Below are 16,859 nucleotides of genomic sequence, written 5' to 3' on the forward strand. Positions count from 1 at the left end.
TGTTTCTTCTATCTTCCATAAAAAATGTATTATGTGATTGATCTAAGGTTTCTAAAGAAGGAGTGCAAGTTTGTCAGTTCATCATATGGACTCTGACTGACGAGGTTTAAAAAATGTATTTAATTTTAATTTAATTTAATTTTTATTGATCTTACATTTTATTAAAAAAAGTTAAATACGTTGTTTAAATTGGGAGAACAGCATTTGGTTGATTTAAGTCCAATATGTTTATGTCCTGTGATGGACTGGCACACTATCCTGGATTTAGCCCGCCTTCGCACTGAAGTAGCTGGATTCCACCAGCAACCCCTAACTCCTCTGTCTCTGGACACGATGAGACTCTGCTATATCACTGCAGTTGACACTACAAAGCCAGTTTCATTTTAAGAATGTCTTTACATCCCAAAAACTTAAAGGAAAAAGGTTTATTTCAGACCAGAGCTTTGCAGTAAAATGCAAGCATGTTACTTTGAGACTTGATGGAGCCATCAAGTCTCAAAGATCACAATGTTTTTTTATTTAACACACAAAGCACACAAAGCACTGAAGTAAAAGCACTTCACCATGCCAATTACTGTGTTTTTAGAATTGAAATAGAAAAGGGGGAAAAGGGTACTGTGTCCTTATATTATGGTCCACAGCAGCAGTATTTATGTAGTTATTTCTTTTTCTTTTAGCCCTAGAATTTCAAACATTTTGAGCCGGTTTGATTGTTTTTTTTCTTTCCAACCAGTTTACAGCTAGAAAACTATAGCTATTTGTTTAATCTACATTTAAGTTTGAATCTGTTGAGTTTATGTAGATTCATATTTGATAAATTATTTTTTGAAATAGAATCAATCAAATGAAAGTGAATTGAGCTCAGTTGATTATTTTATGCTAAACCTAAATTTGTTTTATGCAGGCTTTTCCAGGTCCTATCTGTCCAATTCAGTATACCAAAATAACAGGGAGAAAGTGACTCAGACAACAAGCTATGATAAGCCTCGCCACTCATGCAAAAGACTGGTGAAATCCTAAGCAGTAAAATATATATATATATATATATTTTGAAACAGCGAGTAAAAATTCAGAGTGGCAAATACGCAGGAGGAGTGTGGCCTTGCTAATTCTGGGTGATTTGTGACTGCAAACATGTCAACAAACATCCCGAAATGTCAGGAAGATCTTCAACTATCAAACTATTACATCTATTTTAAGAAAAAACAATAAATCCATTAATCGCAGGAAAGTCTGTGAGACACTTCAGCTAACAAATACAACATTTTACAATTTTACAAATAAAAATAAGTAATATGCAAACAAGTATAATTTATTTGAGTCTTTGATTTTTTTTTAAGCTCCATGTTTAAGAGAATAACAGCTAGGCACTGAAGGAATCTGAGATTCCAGTAATTCTGCATGATTTCTCTTGGTCTTTCTTCTTTTCCGGGTCTCTAAAGTACTTTTCACTGGTTTGTCTTTTGCAAGGAATTTTTTTTTTTCCAGATCATATGACTGAGCCATCAAATCAAGACAGTTTTGCTAAGAAAGCACTTGTCATAGATTGATCCTCTCCAAGATTAAAATATGCAAATGAATGATAAGTTATCCTCAAAAATTAAGGAGCATTCGCTTTAAAACATGTCAGAAGTTTTCTGTGAGACTCTTCACTCTAAAAAAGGACTCTACAGATAATTTAATGACTGGTACTGATGAAGTCTAACGACGGTAAAGTCATTTGGAGCCAAGAGTTTCTGATGGTTCAGGCCCCATGTAATGGCATCACTGGTCTTTGGAACTCAAATAAATGCAGTGTCATCTCTGAGGGTGGTCTGATGGGGGGGGCTGGTTTTAAATTTTTTTTTTTTTTCTCATTTTATTTGAGCTATGGTGGAGCCAATTGCCCCTGTTGCTAAGCAACGTTGAATGCACTATGGTATTAGCTCTGACCTCACGAATTATAATCCATTTTACGGCTACATACTAGATGAGCATATGTTGAACACCACTCTGAGGAGATAAAGCCCCCAACAAGACAGATTTTTCCAATTTCAGAGCCTGCGATAAGAGATGTGAACTTATGCTGTTATAGAAAAAATACTAATGATAAATAACCAAGAAGAGGAGTTAAAGTCAAGTCTCCAGCTGTTGTTTGGATGGAACATTTGTGATGTGTCTCAATAATAGTAGAGCAGCAGTAATACTTGGAGTGGAATCCAGATAAAACTAGTTAAACTGTCTGGCTAGTGAGTTGTAGACTGACACATTAATTTTTGCTGACAGCTCAGCAGCAGCAGTGTAGATTTATATGGAGAAAAATTCAATTATTTTATATACACAGTAAACGTGCACAACAATCGGACTAAAAACTATTTACTGCCCTGCTGAAAAGTGCTGAAAACTGCTCAGGTCCACATACAGTCAATGATTTTGCACTTGTCAGTCTGGCCGGTCACCGCAGTGAGACGGGCAGCAGTCCATGAGAAATGAATGCAGTCCTGCTGCTGCTGGAGTGCTTTACACACAAAGGGGGGGGGGGGGGGGGGGGGGGGGGTGAAACTTAGAAAAAAATGTTGTTAGATGGAAGATCAACCCAAATATTTTTTAGGACAAATGTATTCAATTAACAATTAGGAAGTAGAGTTATGGCAGTAAAGCATGGGAAAATGGTCAGAGAGAGGAGAGGAGGCAAACTGGTGAAGGTGGGACGTGTGCCAGGAGACAAAGCAGGACAGCAGAGTGGGCAGAAAAGGAGACCTAATGGGGGGAAACTGAGATGGTGAGGCGATTAGAAGAGACGAAAACAAAGTGAAGGTGTAAAAGAGAGTTTTTTTGTAGCAACTTCTTAAAGGAATTCTTTTCCAAATCTCCAGTGCCTTCAGGTTAAAGGATACAGATATCACACATTTTGGGACTAAGTATTGATCGACCTTACAAATCCAGAGGTTATACTGTAAACATAGAGCTGTGGAATCTACGGAGAGGTCTGAGGTTGTGGCTTGGAAATAAAAGCCCTGAAATCTCAGAAGACTACTTTAAGTTGAGATCAGAAATGTTACAATTATTTGTTGGCTGGAGGTGGTGCACAAGAATGTTTTCTTTATAACTTTAAAGTCCCAGTCATTGTCCGTATACAGAGAACTGGACTGAGCGATCGATCTCCCCTCACGTTCCAAACAGGAAGTACCCGCTGGCTCCAAAAAGCCAAAATTCCATAGACTTCTATGGAAAAATAAACAGCTATTACTCAGTCATTATATTTGTCAGAACAACCAGCTGCAGTTATTAGCCGCTCACCAGAAATAGAAATTTTCCTCTAAGTTGTATTTGGGACAGGTAGCACGGAGTAAGCCTGACCCTACTTCCTGTCATCCCATCCATTTTCACTCTCTCCCACTAGTTTACAGCCCCTCACAACCCCAATTTAACATTACTGATGCAACAAAATTGATGAATAAAATGGGAACTATCCAGCCAAACAGTTTTTTAGCCAGATGCTAGCTCAGACGAGGGAAATTGAGACGTTCAAGGATCTATTAATCTACAAGTTGATGCATCCGATTCGGAGCAGAGCAGGGAATTTGCTGCTAGCTGAAGTAGTTTCTACATCACAATGCCCAGCTTTTTCCAACTACATATTTTTTTCATTTGCTCATGATTCACAATGATGAAAAAAGAAATACTCAGAAATACAATTTGAAGCAACATTTTTTATATATGTCCTCTATTTTGAGAAAACTGCTTCAAGAACAATCCCCCGCAAAAAAAATTTATGGGATTGTGTTTTTAGGCTTCACAGAAGTTGATTCAAGTTGATATATTTCTTTTTTAAATCCTACAATGTTTACTCAACATTAAGCTTTACCAATTTTTTTTTTTTAAACTTTGTAATCAATTTACAAATTGCCTAATTCGTTGGCTAAATTATAGACTGCTTGGTCTCTAGGTTAATCTCCTGAAATTTGCATGATTATTTTAATTTAGTTACATCTTCCCCAAAGACAGAAACAAATAAATGCCCAACATTGTTCCTATAGCTTATGCTCCTGGCCTAATATATATGTCCTTTTTAAAAATTGATTGTACCTGTGCCGCACCTGGAACCTGACTTTTTTTTTTTCATTTAATATTTATACCTTATTTCCCCATTCTAATTATTGCACCTTTGTCTCAGCGTGTGCTGAGCACTGTCCATGTAAACCCACGATGCCTGAAATTGATGTGCCTGCGTCGCAGCCCAGAGGGGGTTCCTGCTGTCGTCTCACATCAAATAGAATAAGACACTCTCATTGCTCAGGGACCAGAGCTTCCCTGCTTGAAAATGTTTGTGGATTTCATGTGCGCTCCAGTCAAAGCCAAGGTTTATATGACAAGGATTAAAGCAGCACTGAGGGGAGGATAAATTCCAGAGTGTGTCATGTGTAAATGTGTCTCCCTCTTTGTCTCTGCCGACAAATTTATTGCTGAAAGTGTCGCTGAGCTACAAATGGCAACTGCGCTGACCTCTGAATTGATACAACAGCTGCTGAACCAAGGGACCTATAGGCAATGCGGTAGGACAAACAGACCTTTGTAATGCTACATTTCAAATCCTGTTTTTTCACAGATCCCTCCATGCCCTCTCTGTCAGCGTATGCAGGGCCAGTGCATGACTCTGTTTTTAAATTCCTTTTGTAACCTCAATTTGACACACCAATATTAATTTATGCAGCTCTTGCTGTGTTTACTCAAGCAGAACATCAAGACTGTGAGTGGCATATTTCTGATTCCTGTTCAGAGAACAGCGATTTTATAACATTCAGACTTTTTAATGTTGTTCAGGATTCCACATAAAGGTTTTTGGAGGCGGTCTGTTGAGTGATTTTAACAAAAGACGATACATGAAATCAGAAACCTGAAACACCAAGTGCAGATTAGAAATAGTAAATATTAAGTACATTTAGAATTACACATCTAACATGTATGTATTTGTTTAAAGCTCTGCTTCCATGCACATGACTTTGTGTAGAGGAGAGTTGGGACAGTTGGGACATTTTTTACATTTCTGTCTCTAACCCAGTGTCGTTAAACTTTTACACAAACTAGCTTCATGGGTCTGCTACTAACGGATGAAGAGTTTGCCTCTGTAACACAAATACAAAATACATGGCTTCAGTTCAAACAAAACAGAAGTAAACTGACCCCATATACTGGGTCAGTTGTAACATGCTCTGGGTGAAATGTAACACTATGAAGTGAGATCTTGAAAGTGACTTAAATGGTTAAAGCCTTTTATATACTGTTTTTATACTAAACCATTTAAACCTCACAGAGTGGGAAAAAAAAGAAGTGTGCACTACCAATATCAGGTGTTCATACTTCTTTTCCTTTTGCGTTTTCTCTTCGTGTTTCACCACAGCGAATCAGACAAAAAAACTTGACCAATCCGGTATGTATATCTTAGATTTGATTTGCATATTTGGTTTTGCAAAGATTTTAAGTCAGACGTCCTTCCTGAAATAACCCTCTGTATTCATCCGAGCTTAGGACCAGCACAATGAGAAACTGGCTCCTTCTAGCTCTGGCCAACGCGTGGCTAGATTAGGTGTTTATCCAACACTGAAAGTAAAAATTGTAAAAAATGTAAAAAACTAGCATGCAAAAAAAAAACTAGCATGCAAAGTCTTAAATGAGTGAATATGTGGGTATGCGTGAGGGTGGTTGTATGTTTTTAGTCAGTGTCAGATAACACAGTGGTGACAGTTGAATGGTGCTCCTAAAGCAGATACTTGGTTGCTGGATGGAGCAAAAGCTTCTGATTGGCAAATGGGGCACAAGCTTGGTCAGAATCTGAAGTTGAAAAGCCTAACTAACAATATGTTAGTTTTGAATCTGCAAATTCCAATTTCTTAAATATGGCTGGACTATACATCCAAATGCCACAACACTGAAATCTAGCTAATATACTTTTTGTTGTTGCTGCCACTGCAAGTGCTGTTTTTACCATGGCAGATATGTCATACATTCTCTCTCCAGAGTTAATTGTCATCCATGAATCACTTACTGTGTTGCTATCTTTTTAGTAGCCCATGACAGTTTAATCAAGCCCGTGAAACTTGATTGCTGTTCTTCTGACTTGGTCCTTGCTAAACAGAGGCAAGATACCACACCATACCATTTTGCCACAGATCTGACTGACTTTCCCTGCGCTTTTACATCGCTGGATACTTTCTCTAGACCGTCAAGAGGTACACCCTTTTAATTATTTCTCTCCCAAAATCTCAACAACTAAAAAATATGCTTTAGTTAAAATCCATTTTACTCACACATTTACTTAGTCTTATTTGGGGTCAGTTGTAAAAAATTTTAAAACTGTTACAACTGCCACCGTGCAGGTGTGTTACAACTGCCCCTAAGTGCATTAGTGAGGAGAAAGCCCACAATGTATACTGCTAAAAGCTTAAACATTACAACACCCTGACTGAAAGAAAGCTAAACTTTTGCATAATTAACATGATACATGTTCAACTATAAAGCAAAATACATAATTACAAATATGTTGTGAATTAAAAAAATACTTTCTTACCTCAAAATAATATTTTACTTGTAAATTTAGCTGTGTTTGCTGAAAGACAGTTATTTTTCATATTCAGGCTAGGTACTAAATTGAGTATGTGCAGTGATAATCACATGACTCTTGCTTGTTCCCAATTGGGGAAATTGTAAATGTTACAGCGGTCCCCAATCTCCCCTACATGTGTGTCATATCTTCTCACCCTCCGCAGGCTGTTTCTCACCCAAGTTTGAGTCCTCCACCTGGGAGGTGGAGGACTCAAGGACTCAGAACCCTCAAGCTCCGCCTGGGAGCTTGAGGGTTCTGTGCAGTATCCTTGCACTTTTCAGACTGAAATACCAGGTCAGAATGTCATTAGAATAAAGTATTGTAATAAAACCATTGACCCATCCCAATCTGCTTTACATGATACTATAAATCAAACTGGATTGTTGTGCCAGTTTGTGAAGTAAAAGCATGAAAAAGGATAGAAAGACAGGTAATAAAAGTAAGAAATGGAGGAAAGGTGTTATCAAATAATAATGCTTTTATCTCTTAGGTTTTTGTTCAGGGGTTCTTATGTGAAGAAGACGCCGAATGATTGATGTTGCTGGCAGCTGACCTCAATTTAATACATATCATTACACGTGTGTCTGTGTGGGTGTGTTGTGTACTATATGTGGATGTGCTCAGCTGTCCAGCGGAGAGCTTTGGTCTGATCTGTTTACAAATTTTGGGGTAAAAATGGGTTTTGACTGACCAAAGCTTTAGGGCAAAATTAATTATAGGTCTCAGATGAATGCCACTTGTTCTTTCTGCCGAATGTGAAGATTCAAAAGTAAATATTATCACCTCCATGCAGTGCAGTACTTAGTACTTCGGTTTTTATCTGTCTCTTTCTCTTTCTATAAATCACTCTCTACATATGCACATATCTATCTTTAAACTGTTGCTGTGATTTTTACGTCACAACAAAATAACAATAGCTGGTGACATTACGAGATAAGTGCAATCTTTTTTTGGTCACATTTATTGAAGAAAAGATTTGGAATGACAGCAGACATTTTATATCGCACAAAAAGACATTAAACTTCTTTGGTAATCAATCATGTTTTTCTGTGTGGAGTTAACATGTTCTCTCTGTCCCACATGTGTTTCTTTTTAGCTCCCTGGCTTCCTCCCACAGTTTGAAAAATGCTTCTTTAGTTGATTGGTGACTCTAAATTAGCCTCTTAGGTGTGAGTGTTTGCCACCCTGCAGTTTCATATTTCCATTCAGTTCCTACTTCATAATGACAGATTTGGTTGTTTGCAAAAGACCAAATTAAGCAACATTTGACTTCATATTCCAAGGTAAATTGTTTTGGGGGGGTGCCCCGTGGGTGGACTTTCCCAGGGTGCCATTTAAACCAGAGGTGCCAATCCACCTGAGGTGATGATCATTTTGAATTAGCAAAAGAAAGATTTTGTCAAATGAGGATTGTACATTTTTTATCATCTGCCAGCACCAATTACTTTTTTGAAAAAAGGAGCTAAATTACCCTGAAAAAAACTAAGTCGATTATCAGTGTTTTACCTGATGCTGATTGGCTGAATCGGAAAATTTCAAGTTGCGAGGCAAGAATGGGAACTCTGAAGAACTTTATCATTGGAAGCCACAACCAAAGAAAATGTACCATAGGTTTTTTTTTTCTCATGTGTGCAGTATAAATAAAACAATACTAGTAACAAAATATTGGGCAATTTTGAAAAAAAAAATATGGATATCTAAAAATGCTGCTAAAACCAAATTTAGTTGACACCAAATGAAAAACTGTGGTTTGAACTAATGTATTATTATCTATTAACTTCAGGGCAGGTCCATGGTCATTATAAAAGCCACTGGGTTTAGCATGATGGGAAGGTGAACCACAAACATTTCAGAAGAGATAACAAACAAAAAAAATACAACAGAATACAACCCACACACACCCCTCCCTTGTCTGAGGCAGGAGCCCATGGGTGATTGTCCTTAATTAACCACACTGCACTGCTATTACTGATTAAGTGATTAAACCCCTTATGTCTGTGTGTGTATGTGCGTGCATGCGTGTGGATACATGTGTGTATACATACTGTATGTGTGTATGTGTAAGAGAGAGAATGAAATTAGAGAATAATTCTATTAATTATGAAACACTACTGAAATGGGCATGATTGACCAGAGCGAGCAAGAGAGAAAGAGACAGTGTTTTCTGATCTTGCAGGTTACTTTCACATGATCCCACATTGGAAAAAAAAAATACAATTGGAGTAAAATCATAATTACTCAGTCATTATTTTTTTCAGAAAGACCTTTCTTGCTCTACCTTTTCTTTTTTTTACATGTGTTCTTGCACTTTCTTTCACCCTTCTGCATATCCCTTAAAGGGTCTCCACAGCGAATCAGCATTCACTGATTCGTAGAGGTGGTTTGGCAGAGATTTCTACGCCGGATTCCCTTCCTGACGAAACCCTTTATTTTGTCTGGGGCGGAGGACTAGCACAGGGAGACCCAGACTCCGGCCCCCTTGTGGCTATATAGTTAGGCAGTTGCGTGAAGAGTCTTGCCCAAGGACCCACACTGGATGTAGCTCATCGTGCACTCTGAGAATCGAACTCTGATTTCCCACATGCCAGCCCTGTAGTGCAAGTTATTAAAGTTATAAACTGGCCACTCAGATGGTTCAATAAAAGTATGTGGTCATCAAATTGACACATTCTCCTAAGCCTGCTTTCAAGTGGTAAGGGTGTGGCCTACCAACAAGCTAAATTTTGTTTGGCGAGAGTGGTTGCCATAGAAACACTGACTCAGACTGCTTACTGACCACATCTGGCTCCTACATGACGACGTCCTGATAATTGATCTCATTTTGTTAGAGCTGGAAGTAAGCCATTTTCTGTGGGTGACATCACACTCGTTCGGTCCAGTTTTTACACACAGTCAGTGGTCCAGAATATGGCAGCTGTTACTCAACACATTTGTTGTGAGCGCATTTTGAGTATGAGTTCCAGTTCAGCATGTTTCTTTATCAAAGAAAGGGAAAAGCTCAAATCATTAAAGTTGTACTCCATGTATTGTAAAAGCGTCCCCAGTGGTCTTTTAGTTATGATTATGCTGTTTTTAGGTCGAATCCAAAAGCTTGTCGTGTTTTGTAGGACATAGTTTCTGCAGAGCAACAGTAGATCATCATCAGAAATTCACCTCTGAGTTGTAGGCCAGAATGCTGGCGTGAAGTAAGCCTGCACTCATTTCCCATCATCCTTTTGTTTAGACTCTCTCTCACTAGCTCACAACCCTCAAGCTGACATTACCAATGCAAAAACAATGGAGAGCAATATCAGAGTTATCCAGCCATGCAGCATAAGCCAGATGCCAGCTCGGATGAGGAAAACAGATTTACGTGGATCTGTTTGTCAGCAAGTGGATGTTTTGGAATGGAGCAGGGCAAGAACTTGTGGTCTGCTGATTGCAGTTCGTAGGCAACAACTACAAACATTTGGCAACTTAAATGGCGTTTTTTCATCTGTTTCTGATTCACCATGATTTGAATAAAGAAATACTCAATAATAATCCTTATTTTCTTTATATTTGCCCTCCATCATGAAAAAGGCCACAAGAACAAATGAAAAACACCAAAACCACAATTTCCATTAGAGTGGGTCTTTACGCCAGCTGCCCCAGCCTCAAGCAACAAATAAAAAGTACTGCAAAGATGTTAAAGGAGAGAAAATACAATGCAATTGTAATTAAAAGTGCAGCTATCAGTGTTTCTTTTTTTGAATAAAAGACAAAGCTGCCTGGATTTCTGAAGATTGGGTTCCATCTCTTCACTGACTTGTTTTGGAGATGAATGTTACACCCTTGTGCGAAAGCAGCAATCACTGCTGACATCAGGCATCAAGGGAGAATCCAAAAAAGTTTTTGAAACTCAAGAGAGAGAAAGAGTAGCCCTGACATCACTCAGTCAAGAAGCAGTTTTTCTTGTACTGGGATGAAAACAAAGGTGCTGGACCATTTTTTTTAAATATTCCACTTATAAGCAGACATGTTACACTCTTTTTGAGGTCCTGTTACTCATCCTAACACACATATATACACACAAACACATGCAACAGCACATTACCCAAATGTATCCTCACACTGAGATGAGATGTGCAAACAAACCAGATGTAAAATATGCAATATGTGAGTGCATGAAATGGCTCATTGCATCCTGCACATTCTCCTCCTGTGCAAAATTGTTAACTGGAAACGGGTTACGCGTAATAACCTAAACATGTTGAAACACCAGTATCAACAAATGACACTGCAATCAATTCTTTGCACACACAAAAAACAATGAATATTTTATTTTATTTTTATACTTTTTAGTTAAAGTAAATTACGCACAATGAGTTAGATTTTTGTCATTGCCGCAATATTTAATGATCAACAAAATGCAATATGCAAACTAGTTTCGCAAGTAGCCAACCAGACCAAAGAGAGTTGATAAGTTATTAGGTACCGGTAATATCTCTACACACTGAAGAAATAGCAGCAAAAAGGAGTATCTTCTGGAATGACATGCAGAGTATCACATTCATTTTGTGCATCTCCAACTTAATAGATTTAGCATTCAGGGCTTTTCCAGTTGAGCATCACATTGAACCAAAAGCCTAAGTAAAATGTACGGTAAACTATTTGTCTTCCAATAATTTGTCAAAACTGTTTATTTAATGATTGTTTTCTCTGCCGGGAGTAGATTGTCTGTTTCCATTTCCTGTTGGAGCATTTTTTGGGGAATTTTGACACTGAAAATTCTTACTCAATTAATGTGGAGTAATGAGTTTTCAACCAACCACGATGATCCAACATTACAAATGTTTAAACATCACATTTTCACTATTTTTCAAAATGTTCAAAGCCAGCTGAAATACAGTTTAATGGTAATGTTAAATAAAATATTCTTACTGGTTTTTATGGGGGGGGGGGTAGTGGGTTTTTATCTTTCATTTTTCAAGACTCATCAGTACCTAAAAATAACTAAATTATATCTCATTCCATACATTATTAAATATGGGAATTGCAATGTTTACATAATTGCATCAAATATTCAATAAGGTTGAGGCAAATGATTAACGTTGTTGGAGGTTGAACTCCACATCAGGCTGCATTTGGAACTACTTCTCTAGTTATTTTCTTTGGATTTTGTTTAGTTTTCTCTTGTCGAAAGAAGCATCAAGAAAATTGACCATTTGATTGGTAGAATTCATGTAAAATTTTCATGAAAAACATATTAAGTTAAAATAGAAGCCATTTTTTGATTAGTGAAACACAAGAAAAACTATCCCGTTTTCAGTATTGCATACTATTTTATAAGACTCAAATATTTTAAATATCCTTTTTTGTTAAGTAGCTAGAAACAAAAATTGTCAGATAAATCACTTTTTCATTAAAACTGTGTAAAAAATGTTTTTAAAAAAAAACAAGTGAAAAAATAGAACTGTAGCACCTTAACGTCACGTCACACAGCCACTACGTACATTTTGCTCTTTTTTCCGCGTAGGAAATTTTGGTCTTTTGTGATACATGCGTGATATACGTAATTCATTCAAGCTTCTTGCGTCCTTCATGCGCAGATGTCTGTTGAGGGTTTCGGCCTATGGGTCTTTACATGAATTTGGTTTTGAGCCGTTCAAATTTTGGGTCGGTTGAGAATTACGCAGTATCTGCGTATTTTATGTGGTTTAAACACGATTATTATGTAAACTTGTGTGTATTTTTTGCAAGATGCATAACAAAATTTGTGGCTTTCCGCAACCATTCCACGTATGCCTAACAAACATTTCCCACATGTACCACTGATGTATAATTTTTATATGGCGCACACAGCGCATATTTCACATTACAATTATGCAATTGACTGACAAATTATAAATGAATTGCACATAAACAGCACAATAATCATGCACGGTTCATGTTCTACATTGGTTTATGTGTTCTTTGCTTGGTTTATTCATACTTCTGTGGTTTTAACGTGGTTTAAAAAAATTGGCGCACAGACCACAACTTTTCACTCATTCATTCATTTTTTCCACGCAAATTCAGACATTACCAATTTTCATGCGTGTAATATGCGCAAAATGAACGTAGTGGCTGTGTGAAACAACCTTTAGTCTTGCAATAACATACCCAAGGAGAAATTAGCTACACCTATATGATGGAAGAAGCAGAAAGTTTAGACACAACTTGATTAAAAATGCATACATTGGAATTTATGAAACACCACAAACGTCATTTTGGAAAATGATGAGAGGAGAAATGAAAGGCAATCCCTCTTGAACACCATTAGACTTGAGCAAGCACTTACTTGCTGGCGTATAAAAAAAACTGCTGTGTTAATGATGCATTATGGAGAAAAAGAGAACATATACATGGAGTATTAAGTTTATTGCAGAATGCTATTTCTAGACTTACTGCACATGGTTTGCAGCACATCCATTAGCTGGAGAATAAAGAATGGATTTCTACCTACAAGACTGTCTCATTATACTTCAGCTCCAGCCATCCACTTATTTCTGTCATAAATGAAGTCACAGACCCATGTGAACTATGACATGTGTGGCTGATTTGTAATTTCTAGCAAATATTACCTAAGCCGGTTCTTCAATGCACACATGCATTATTTAAATTGAATGTACATTAGGGAAAAGACAAAAAGTTTATCAGTCAGATCTTATCGACTGTTTTGTGGCGCAAACTATAAAATGGAGATCAGCTGCTTTCATGGTGATGCACCACAGATCTTAAGGTAGCTATACATTCAGTTAGTGTGATTATTGCAGGCTTAGAACAAAATGATGTTGATTGAAAGCACAGATGCTTGTATGCAAGGCGGAAGAAATGATAACAATACTGGGGAGACAGATGAGTTGGTCCATATTGAAATTTAAAATGTGTTCATTAGTTTGAATCCTAAAAGTATTTGAAATAATAGCAATAAGGAAGCACATGCTTAAACAAATATCTCTTTGTTAAATGAAGAAAAATCAAGAAGGTAAAAATCCTCAATAGATGCAGATATTTCCATTGTTACCACATTAATGCGAAGCTTACAAACTTTTCACCATAGGCTGTCAGCTGGTGAATAAGCACCACATTTAAGAGGCAAAGAAGGTCGATAACAGCCTCTGAAGAAAAAGATTCTTTCCCAGATAGAGAAACGAGCTCTCAAATTAAAAGCCCTTGACTAAACATCTCCTCTTGTGGATCTTCTTGTCTCACATTAGAGACACACTTAAAGTATGCCTTTCAGTTCACACTAAACTGGATTTGGATATACAGTAAGTCAACAACAAAGCAAACATTGGTCCACTGTACTGTATGATATAAGAGGATTATAAAATATGAACAGGCTAATCATGAATTTCTGGCAACATCCGGACTTAATTTTGCAGCCAAAGATCTCGCTGAATGCTTTTCCACATAGAAACCCGTGTCCTCACGAGGGACATCATATATGGTGCATGCTAAGACATCCTCACTGCTAAATGACCATGAACAAAAACAAAGACAAGGTCGTCTGAGCGCTTCAAGAAAATAAACAAAATTCAGCATCCCCATTCAAACCCTCAAGAGTGTAAAACAATGCAAACAACCCCAGTGTGTCAACCATGCCCTGCAGAAAATCCAGACAATGACATGTCATACTTCCTGTCTCTACAAATACATGCATGACAAAAAAAATCACAAAAGGGATGTGGAAATAAAGCTGCACAGACTATGAGCAATGTGTTTGTGCCTAAGTCACTTTGAGAGTGGAAGTTGATACATTGCATACTTAAATGTAAGCTCTTTAAAAATTGCAAAGCGGCCTATTCCACAGCTCTCGTCTGATAATAATTAACCGCCATAACTCTGCAGTGCCCCTGAGATAAGGAATGTGATATCCTCCAATCCAAGCCTCTAAATTAAGGGGCATAAAGTCACAAACTGACAGATTTTTCATTTCTTGGTTTGGGTGGGCTCCACTCAGTTAGAAAGAAAGAAATAGACTGCAGAGCCACGCAAGTCACAAATTCCATGACCACTAAATGAAGTTGCAGATCCAATCTATTTTGCATGAAAGCCATAATTAATGCATGCAGCAACGGGCAAAAACTTACATTTCTTGGCTGTCTTGCTACGTCAGGGAAGAGTGACTTTACTTTAAAATGGCTGTCATGTAGAAAATGCACCCAAGTGCAGTCAGAGGTAAACATCTTGGCACATCAGCAAAGAGAAAATGTTTTTGTTGTTGATGAAAGTGAGTCAGTGTTTAACAGCTTGCATAGATAGTGGGATAGTGGAGGGAGAATTGGCAAGTTTGTCAAACTTAGTACCTCTTCGGAGCTGTCACACTGTGCTCAATACACTACCAAATAGAGCATTTGATATGATTTTTTTTTAACAAAGTTTCCTGAAGCAAGCATCCCATACAAAACAAAAAACTTTGTTTCACAATCTTAATAAAAGGTAACGGAAATAACAACAGGAATATTTAATTTTTAATTAAATCAGAGGTTAAACACCCAATGAAAATCCTGTTTTTTGTTTTTTTAACATGTTCTTGAGTGAAGCTTCCTTCTCTGAACCTTGTTGTTTACTACCTTCAAGACACACTGAGAGTGAAACAGTCAAAAGAGATCAAAGCACCTGCAGTTCCTGTAGTTTTACCATCATTAACAGTTTGACATATTTATTAAGAATTGACCCTTTAGGGAACTGTTAAAGGTCAGCCACAATATAAAAAACAGAAATAAAACTGAGCTAAGCATTACATAACAAAGTCTTAAAGTTTTTTTTTTTCATTAGTGCAAACATGCTGATCTACAGTTTCACGATTTAAAAACCTGGCTATGGTTTTGATTTCTTATTTCACTGATAATGTATTTATTGACTATTCTGAACATTTTCATTTGAGAGATTATTTAAGCTAATGTAACAGCCTAGTCCGAGACGATGGACTGAGACAGCGCTGAATAAATTCTTGCTGGAAATAATAGGTCATGTTAGGGAGGAAAATTAAGAGGAAAAGATAAATTGCTGGGGTATGAAGCTCAAATAATAGAAGCAGTGATGTAACCAGCCTCTTTAGTCACTGTGGACCCATTAGATGAGTTCCAGTCTGGCCTATTACTGCTCCTCACATCTTCTCTTCTCATTTTCTATTTCCCTTCTTGATTTTCCTGGAACTGTTTTTAATGAAACTTCAATACAAATTTGGCAAATTAAAAGTGTCATCCAAGTGGAAATCTTTGAAAACAAGAAATAAAAACTCAATTCATGCACTGCAATAGAAAAACACACCCTGTGATGTCTGCAAGATGAGTAATAGAGTGGGTGAAAAGGATTCAGTTTACCATTCAGGATTGCTCTAGTTTAGCAAAAACGAGTTTCTGATCTCTTGGCAAACCTCTCAACTAATATGAGTACTTCACTGCCCTGGGGTAAATATAAATATTTGAATACCCAGGTTGCAGATTTCAATATTTGATCAGCCTGTTGCAGGTGGGCTGGATGTGAAGGGGAGAACACATCCGATCTACTCCCACACTGCATATTGGAGCAAAAGTTAAATTACATATATTGTTTTCTGTATTATTGTGCAAGTGAACATGGACTTATTTGCTTCATGTATGTAGAAGAATGACAAGAAAGAGACGGATTAAAGCAGCCATTTTTGTCTGTTTTGCCGCTGTGAAGGTTGTTTTTCCTGAGGTGCATGTCGGTTAACAAATGCTCTGCATGTGCACACCAGCAAGAACAATCCACTAGACCACGCTTCAGTGGAAGTGACAAGCACACGGGTGCATCACTCCACCTTGTTGTGTCACGACCTCACACCGTTCTACGCCTACGACACGCTCTCGAAAATTGATACGCTGAACCCTAACGCAACCAACAGACTGGAACGTCCACGAGGCCATGATACGCACGTCTCCACAGCGGACTGAGGGGTTCAGGAGCAGGTGGGGGGCTCAATATGGAAAAATACACCACACTCACACGACTCAGCTAACATCATGCACCCATTTTAAATTCACTGATTGCTGACAAAAAATATTTTTCTACTTTAAACACACTGATACTTTGAGACACGATCTGTGAAATAAAAAACATTCGACCATTTCTGATTCTTTCTCACACTTTAACCTTGATCAGCCTCAGTCGCTCTGGACATCATCACTGGCTTTCCCTCCACTGCTGAGACAAACAACTCACATACAAACACCACACACACACTCCTTCTTTCAGCTGTCACAGAGAGAGATAGAGGGCACGCACACACAAACCCAGCTCTGCT

Source organism: Oryzias latipes, chromosome 21 (assembly GCF_053564925.1).
Source record: "Oryzias latipes strain Hd-rR chromosome 21, Olatipes_Hd-rR_3.1".
In the NCBI taxonomy this organism is placed as follows: domain Eukaryota; kingdom Metazoa; phylum Chordata; class Actinopteri; order Beloniformes; family Adrianichthyidae; genus Oryzias; species Oryzias latipes.